Here is an 8,555-nt window from a genome sequence, read left to right on the forward strand (position 1 = left end):
CATCTATTTATCTCTGGTTTTCCACCCCACATGTCTAGGGCATGGATTTTACATTCAATCACACTAATGAAGACACATGATTACCCATTTTCTGCTACCCAAAATAATCTCTCTCTCTCCCTATCTCTGTCTCTCTCCGTGAAGCAAATTGCTGTTTGCTGGTAAGGAAAGTATTAAAGGTGCCATAGCACCAGCAGCTCCTTCTTGAGGATACGCTGGGGTGCTACAAAAGATCTCTAAAATTTGGCAGCATCTCCATGAAGGCGGCCCATATGGCTGATGTTAGCAAGCAGTGGGGAATGAAGGGTCTGATAGGAATCTGAGGGTGCCAGCCCTTGAGAAATCGATTTGTAGAGAGTCGAAGCCCATTTTGGTGGCGGTGCTGCTTCGTTTGGTCAAGGTTATGCTCCACAATTCTGTATTTCAGGGCAGCAGCACAAGAAAGCCCCGGGCAGCACCTGCTGCGCCTCTCCTGCTGCGTGGGACCAAGGGAGCCAGGCAAAGCGGTGTCTGGCATGGCTTGCAGCAGGGTTTGTGCCCTTCTGCCAGTTTCTTGACCCTGCTGGCATGTCTGGATTTTCTTCCCACTCACCTGAGCAAGAGTGCTGCTGGCAAGTTTCTGCTCTTTTTTCCAGCAGTAGTAATACTCCACACACTGTGCCACGGTCTTACTTGGGATCTGTTGTGAAAAGCAAAAGAAGGAATCTGAAACGGCCGTCCTGTAGGGTGCATTGGAGAACAATGAGAATACAGAGTAAAGTAGGAATTAAAGTCATGGAGAAAATTGAGGAGGGTGTAAAATGAAATCAATATGCAGGAGTCAGAGAGGCATTATGCAATGTAATAAACCGAGTCTTGTGCTACGTGGTAACACATGTAATGCACAGATCAACACCAAGTCCCTCTAGCAGAGTTCTTCTTTGCCCTGTTCACTGCAGTTATCCCAGCACAAGGTGTTGTGGAAGCAACAGCACACCTGGGAGACAAGTCTGACAGAACAGAGCTTTGTCTTCCAAAAGAGCCTGGAGAGAAGGTCTGCAGAGGCAGGATCACCATTTTCACACAGGCCTTCCATGTCCTGTTCTGTGACTACTTTAACAGTTTTGAGAAGAGAGGGACATAGGTGCAGTATTTGGTACCAGCAATAATCAACATGTCCTTCTGATGATCTGCCAAGGTGAGGAATGTCTTATGGCTTTACCTGCTTCTGGATGAGATGGAAATCCTTGCCGTAGGTGTGGAAAGCCTTTTGGAAGGCCTCCTTCTCCTCAGCTGTCCATCTATCAGAGCCTGGCAAGAAAAAGCAGCAGCTGAATTGATCCCTCTAGCCACTTGAAGCAGATCCCACTGGCTGCCGAAAGCAAGCTGGCACCAGCCATCATTCACGTGTGTGCATGTCTGCTCCCTCAGAAGGGGATGAAGATGAGAGCAGGCATTCCCCAGAGAAAAAAGCATGGAAAACGAGTCCAGCTAAAGGAGTAGATGCTGGTGCTTTCCCCATCCCCAGAGAAGGCGAGATCTTGTGCTAGTTTAAAGCACAACTAATTGAAGCAGAAATGCTTGACACGGCCATTAAGCGCACGGTAGCATTTGTCATTGAAGGAAGAAGCTGGGCTTTGGTTACCTGCGTAATGATAATCAGCCAAGGGATGGCCTTGAGCTGTTGGATGCCCCCCCGAGAGCAACATCTCCAGAGCCTCCTGCAAGATGCAAAGGAAAAAGGCTTGAGCTGCCCCACAACACAAAAAAGGAGCCAAACCCCACCCATGCTTCCTTCAGACGCTTTGCCTCTTCAGCTGAGGATTCAGGCCACTGGCTCTCATATGGGTCAAAGATTGTGCTTTGCTCCCAGTCCCTCATTTCTGCTGCCCAGCCCTTGGCTCCTGCTCCCCAAGGGTAGCATTTTCCTCTCCAACTCCATGATTTTGCTCCTCCTGCACCCTGAATTGCCTCAGCTGACTGCGGCTTCTGGGAATTGCCCCTCAAAATGTCTTCGAGAACACAGATCTCCAGGAGGTTTTCAAGGCAGCAGGCTGCAGGACCCTGCGGCGCTGCCTCCAGGAGAGATCTTGTCCCTGCTGGAGCCATTTGGGCTCAGCCCTGCCGCAGCTGGATGAGACACAGCAGGCAGCGAGTGCTCTGCTGCTTGTGAACTCCCTTCTTCAAGGAGCAGCCAGGAAAGGCTGTCCCGCTGCCCGGGCCTTATCAATTCCCTGCCCACTCTTGCCCGCGCCCAAACAGCCGCTTCCTACCGGAACGCTGCCGCCAGCCTGGTGCAGGCAGTGCAGGGCGAGCTCCAGCTGAGCTGCTGCCCCGGGAAGGCCACGGGAGCTGGCCATGTCCAACAGTTCTCTGACTGCAAGCACAACAAAAACCCACCCAAAGTCAGCCTTGAGCCAACAAAGGGGAAGGCTTGCCATACGAGGCAGAAGGAAAGCACAAGAGCTAAAGCCTGCAGCTTGGAGAGCACGAAAAGGAGAGCAAAGCAAGGGGCAGCTGAAGCAAGGGCCCACCTAGTGCTGCCTCTCCTTTCCATGCAGCGTTTGGCATAAGGAGTGGGGGCCAATCTCCCCTCTTCCAGTGGCACATGCCTCTGAACCATTTGGAGAGCAGCACAGTTGCTCTTTTTCCTGCTCTCCTGCAGAAGCAGAGCATTCTCCTTGCCCCTACCACTTCCAGAAGGGAAGATGGGCATGACAAGGAGAGAAGCAGAGCCTGCCAAAAGCTGCCTTTTTACCAAAAAACAGCATTTTACATGCCCGACTATCTCAGGAGTGGAAAGAAAGCTAGACAGCTACCTCTGTCCGGTTTTTCCATGTCACAGTTGTCTTCCTCCAAGGGCTTCCAGACCAGGGTTGCAGGCTCTTCATCCTCACTTGGCGGCCCGGTCTGCAGCTCAGGGAGCTCGGCCTGAAAGTCACTGCCAACATTGATGTGTCTAGAGGAAGAAGGAGGTGGACGTAAGAAAGGCAAGTGGTCAAGAGACACCTGGTGTGCAGCCACGGCCTTGGACCAATCCCACCCTGACTCTGAAAGAGCAGTTGTCCTGCTCGCCATTCCTCAAGTTTGCTGTCCTTTAACCCTAGGCCAAAACTCACGGCTTAGTGAGGACTCTTGCTTTCCTCTTCATTGTGCCTCTCCTTTCCACCTGAAAGAGATCAAAACAATGCTCCAGATAAAACTCATTCTGCCAAGATGTGTCGGTAGCCTTGCTTCTCATCCTCACCACTGAAAAGTCCCAGCTCCTCTCCATTAGGTGTCATTGCTGTGTTTTTCACTTGGAATGTCTGAGGCAGGTCCCTCTAGCAGTCTGCAGCTTCCTGAAGAAGGAAAGCTGAAGGGCAGGCACTAGAGTGCCTTGAGTCTTGGGGTCAGTGAGAAGAGCCAAGAGGATGCATGGAAGATGCACTACTGCAGGCTGGGGTTGGATGGAAGGAAAAGGTTCTTCAGCCAGAGGGGGCTTGGGCACTGGAAGTGCCTCCCCAGGGAAGGGCTCCCAGCACCAAGGCTGAGAGAGCTCCAAAAGTCTTTGGACACTGCTCTTGGGCACAGGCTGGGATTCCTGAAGCTGTCCTGAGCAGGCCCAGGTGCTGGGCTCCATGATCTCTGGGAGTCCCTTCCAGCCCAGAAAATGCTGTGATACTGTGATTGTGTTCCTGAGAAGCACCACTCAAGAGGGCATCTCACAGCTGCCTCTGACCGTGAGGCAGAGCCAGCCCTACACACATTGAACAACACAGACAAATCTATGGCAATATCTCTCTGGAAAAGAGATGCAAGGCAGGTGGAAAAAAATCAAAAAAGCTATGAAAATAGAATATTGTTCCAGTGTCTGGAAGTGATGTAAGTATGTGAGTACAAAAGAATTGCTGCAACCAGATCATTTTGGAGAATGAAAGCCAGTATTGCAGGACAAGCCCAGCAAACTCCTTGCATGCTCTGATGGGCAGGCATCCCAGAGGAGAAGTCCCATCCTTCTGATTTTTGAAGCTTTGCAGCAGGTGTGACCAGAGTGAGGGCGTAACACGATTAGTGGACACTGAACCCCTGACCTCCTCCGGAATGACCAGTTGGTTTTGGGGTTACCACAACGTAGTTTTAGGACTTAAATGGGTGCCAAGAACTTCTAATCAGGCGATCAGTAAACGAGAATCTGCAAGTGCACCGTGACAGCTCCCTACGTCCTCTATGGAAAGGTCTGTATTTCCCCTGGAGGCAGCATTATTCCTGGAGAAGTTGCAGCCTGCTTTCATGTGCAACCTCTTCTGGGGAAAGTGACCATGCACTGTGTCTGTGGTGGTTGGTGGCAGAGCCAGCTGGAGCCTCCTGCTGTTCTGTGAGTGCCTTGGGGGCCCACGGGGATTTTCTTACCTTGCTCAGTGCCAAAGTGCTGTGGGGATGCCTGGCGGCAGATGAGGAGATGAGGATATCGCTGCAGAAGCCAGCTGTGGCGCTGAGTGCAGAAGGTGGCTGCTGAGGGACAGCCCAGGAGCAGATGCTGCAGCTGCTGCTCCAGCGCTGCTCCACCAGTGTTCCACCAACGGCCGCAGGAGCAGCAGACAAGGGCAGTTGCTACGGGCACAGCCCAAAATTCCATGCAGAACCCCAGGGGAGCCATGGGACAGAAACAGGGACAGGCCACCTTTGCCCCTTCTACTTCTTCTGCTGCAAGTTTGCTCTGAGGAGCTCCCCACTGGGGCTTTTCTCCTCAGTCCTCTGGACATGGAAAAGCAGAGCCAGGACAGCTCTGGCTCTCCTCTGTGCTTCTCTGTAAGGTGCCTGCAGCTGAACAGGCACAGGAGCTGGCTCTGTCCAAGGGTCCATTCCACATTTCCTGCACTGCAGAACCAGGAGGACTGGCTCTCCTCTGGCTCTGAGAGGAGCTAGAGCTTGCAAATCGTTCCATGCAGAACCAAGTGCAAAGCTTTCTCTCCAAGTGGCGGCATTCATCCTGCCCCCTTTCTCAATTGCCTGGTGCCCAATAATGTCACTTGATATTTTCCCTCCTTTGGCCTGCTGAGCTGGTCTCTGACCTCAACACCCCATCCCTGAAACTTGGAGAAACGGGATGTTTCTCAGGGCAGCTGATGGGGAGGGGACACACACACTGGGGCAGTGCACCAGCATAGCTGTAGTCAACAGGTCATGCAGAATTTCTTGGTCTCTCTTCCAGCTCCCTTGAAGAAGGGAGAATGTTCATCTCTACTACTCTGGCATTCCTCTAAGGAAGGAACACCAAGAGAATTTCTTTTCCACACTAATGGCCTTCACCTTTGTTTGAATACTTAGGTGCCAGATATGGCAAAACCCGGCCACTTGTACTGCTTTCCTGCCTAAGGTTTAAGCAAAAGCAAATCTTGCTTCCTTCCCAGCCTGCATGTTACACCCACACCAGCCACCTGCTGGGAAAACATCTGGAATGAGGCCCACTGCAAGGCAGATACTTTGTAGGCTCCAGATCCCACCTGCACTGGCTCCAGCAGGCAAGGGCAAGCTTTGGTCACTTCCCAGAAGCAGCCTGGCCATTCCCCCCTGCCTCGCCCCCTCGCCATCCTCCACAGCCCCTGCTGCCAAAGCTTTGCTAGGCAGAGCCATTTGCTGGGCTCGGTAAAAGAGTGACTTGGATTCTTCTTTGGTGCAAATACCAAAGCTGTGAGAAGTGAGAGGATCAGGTTCACAGCCGCTCTGCTTTAGCTAAGAACATTACTGGAGGCTCAAAGCCTGGTCCTTTAAAGAGAAACTGAATCTGAACTCCTGGTGTCTTTGTAGTGCATGTGGATATTTCTTTTCTAGAATCAGAGAGGTTAGAAAAGTCCTCCAAGGTGCTCAAGTCCATCTGTCCCCCAAAATGAAACAAAATTATGTTGCTGGGCAACCAAAAGGCCTCAACCCACTACTTTTATCCCAGCAAGTACAGTGAGACAAGAGCACTCCTTTAGATCCTGTGCACTGAATTCAGCAAAGCCTTCCCAGCCACTCCCAGCTGAGATGTTCAGGAATCAAAGGAGGAAGCTCCACCATTATTTCATTGGCAGTAATGGGGACACGCCTCTGGAAGTGCTGCCAGCTGAGCCAGGGGCTGGGCCTGGGGGGGACTCATGTGCCCCCATTGCTCTCTCAGGGCAAATGCCGTGTTTCCAACACCAAGGAAATGTAACGAACACTGCCTCAGGGATTTCATACAGACAAAAAGGCAAAATGGAACAAACTTTGGTTTAATGATACAGACAGATCATGTCTCAACAAAGACAAAATGAGAAAGGATGGAGCATGGTGAACACCAAACCTCTTACATGTAATGATAAATAACATACTATTAATCTACTAGTAATCTAACACAACTTATTATCTAATCGTACTAATACATCTTTAATATTACTAATGTATCTTAACTAATAAATTGAGAAATTCCTATCACGTAAACTTAATAGAAGAATAAAGAATCCTAAAATCTTAAAAAGCTATCTTATTTCTTTCTAATCCTCTTGAGGCCTAACTCTTGCTAGTCCTGGACAATTGCGGGGCTAATTTGGCCTTTTCTTCTTGGGGAGAGGCTGTGCATCCTTGCGTGGGCGATGTCTTCTCCTATGCTTCTTCCTCTCCTTGATGGTTTCAAACTCCCTGGAAGACAGGAAACAAATCATCCATTGTTAATTTCATACACACCATGAAGCCAGGTGCCGAGATCTCCATTTTTGAATGAATTTTTGTCTTTTCAGGCTGTGACACCTTTGTAAAGTGATCAGCACTGTGAGTCTGATCTTTCTGGTTTCAATTCTTTGAAATGTCTTCCTCCTTTTGCTTCATCCTAGGTTTAATTGGATCAGCAGAATCAAAGCAAGCTTTGATGCATGTGTTCCTGCTTGTATGAACTGTGTCTTGTTGGGGCATGGCAAGGTTTCACTGGGAATGCTGGGTTTGAACGAAGATGTTTGGGTTCCAAGTGGGCTGTAAGCTTGAGCAGGGCTGCCAGGGGCGATCCTGATCCTGCAAGTGGCCTCAGCTTGCCCTGTGGTGCCTTTGGAAAGGGTCAGCGTGCTTTAGGCCAAAGGGGCAGCTGGGAGCAGAAGGAGGAGGAGCTTGCGCACCGTTGGCACTGCCCGCACGGAAAGGGGCCTCCCGCCGGCTGGGGCGGCTGGCGCGGTTGGCAGCAGGGACACTCCGCGCTGCCAGCCCGCTTGCGGCTTCTCTTCCCGGTCTCCCCAGTCTCCTTCCTGGGAGGCCTTTTCCTCCTCTTCCGTTTGCCCACAGTCTGGAAATCAAAGAATCCTTATAAATGCTTCCTTCATCTCAGAAAGCTGGAATTCACAGCATCCACCCCAAAAATCTATTGGCCTAAGCAAATTCTTCCAAACCCCGCGGAGCTGAGAAAAGGGCTGGATATGGCAGTGGGCTGCAGCAGGCTGCCAACCATGGAGGTTGGAGGAAAATACTCCCCTTCACTACAGCTGTAAGGGGGTGGGATAAACACGTGGCTATCTCTAGTTCTACATGTCTTATTTCTACCTCTCTGCCTAACATGTATTTATCTCTGGTTTTCCTCCCCACATGTCTAGGGTATGCTTTTTACATTCAGTCACACTAGTGAAGACACATGATTACCCATTTTCAGCTACCCAAAATGATCTCTCTCTCTCTCTCTCTCTGTCTCTCTCTGTGAAACAAATTGCTCTTTGCTGGTAAGGAAAGTATTAAAAGTGCCATAGCAGCAGCAGCTGCTTCTTGGGGATACACTGGGGTGCTACAAAAGATCTCTAAAATTTGGCAGCATCTCCATGAAGGCGGCCCAGATGGCTGATGTTAGCAAGCAGTGGGGAATGAAAGGTCTGATTGGAACCTGAGGGTGCCAGCCCTTGAGAAACTGATTTGTAGAGAGTCAAAGCCCATTTTGATGGTGCTGCTGCTTTGTTGGGTCAACGTTATGCTCCAGAATTCCATATTTTAGGGCAGCAGCACAACAAAGCCTTGGGCAGCATCTGCTGCACCTTTCCCAGTACATGGGACTGTGATTGGTGTTACCAGTCACAGCTAGAAGATCTGCCTTCTGATTCCCCAGTGGGAGACAAGCCATACCAACTTGCAGAGCAAGCCAAATAATTGTTGATTAGACACTTCTTTTAGCATGGTGTGTTCTGCCCTTTTAGCTGTCCTGGCAATATAGGCCAAATCAGTGACTAGATTAAAAGGTTGTTGGAATTTTTTAAATGCTCTGACATCAGCAGCCAACTCAGGAATTTGAGGGGTTCCTTCAACAACTTGAACATCCTACTCCCACTTCTGTGTGTTTGGATCTTTCCAAGTGATAACCGATTTGTGTGATTTTCCAGAGCCATCTGTAAAAACTGTGAGGGCTTTAAGAGGAACCTTACCTTTTAGAGAATTTGGGACTAGATGGAATGTTTCTTTTAGTAGCTTGTGTTTTGGATAATGAATAGAGACTTGTCCAGGATAGCTGTCTAAAGCAAACTAAAGGTATCCATTTGTATGTAATAGGGACTCTAATTTGTGTAGCTGAAATGCTACATAAATGTATGTTGGATCATACGCTGCAGGGG

At 49.9% G+C, this 8,555-nt stretch overlaps 1 long non-coding RNA gene across 1 annotated transcript; it reads right to left on the reverse strand.

Moving 5' to 3' along the window:
• Positions 1-623: 623 nt before the first annotated feature.
• LOC135291831 (uncharacterized) lies at positions 624-1,817 on the reverse strand. The gene is made up of 3 exons (XR_010354511.1): positions 1,625-1,817; positions 1,202-1,290; positions 624-679 (listed from the first exon to the last, which is right to left on the reverse strand). It is a non-coding gene; the product is annotated as an uncharacterized LOC135291831 (long non-coding RNA).
• Between the last annotated feature and the right edge of the window lie 6,738 nt (positions 1,818-8,555).

Source organism: Passer domesticus, unplaced genomic scaffold (genome assembly GCF_036417665.1).
Source record: "Passer domesticus isolate bPasDom1 unplaced genomic scaffold, bPasDom1.hap1 HAP1_SCAFFOLD_130, whole genome shotgun sequence".
NCBI classification, from domain to species: Eukaryota; Metazoa; Chordata; class Aves; order Passeriformes; family Passeridae; genus Passer; species Passer domesticus.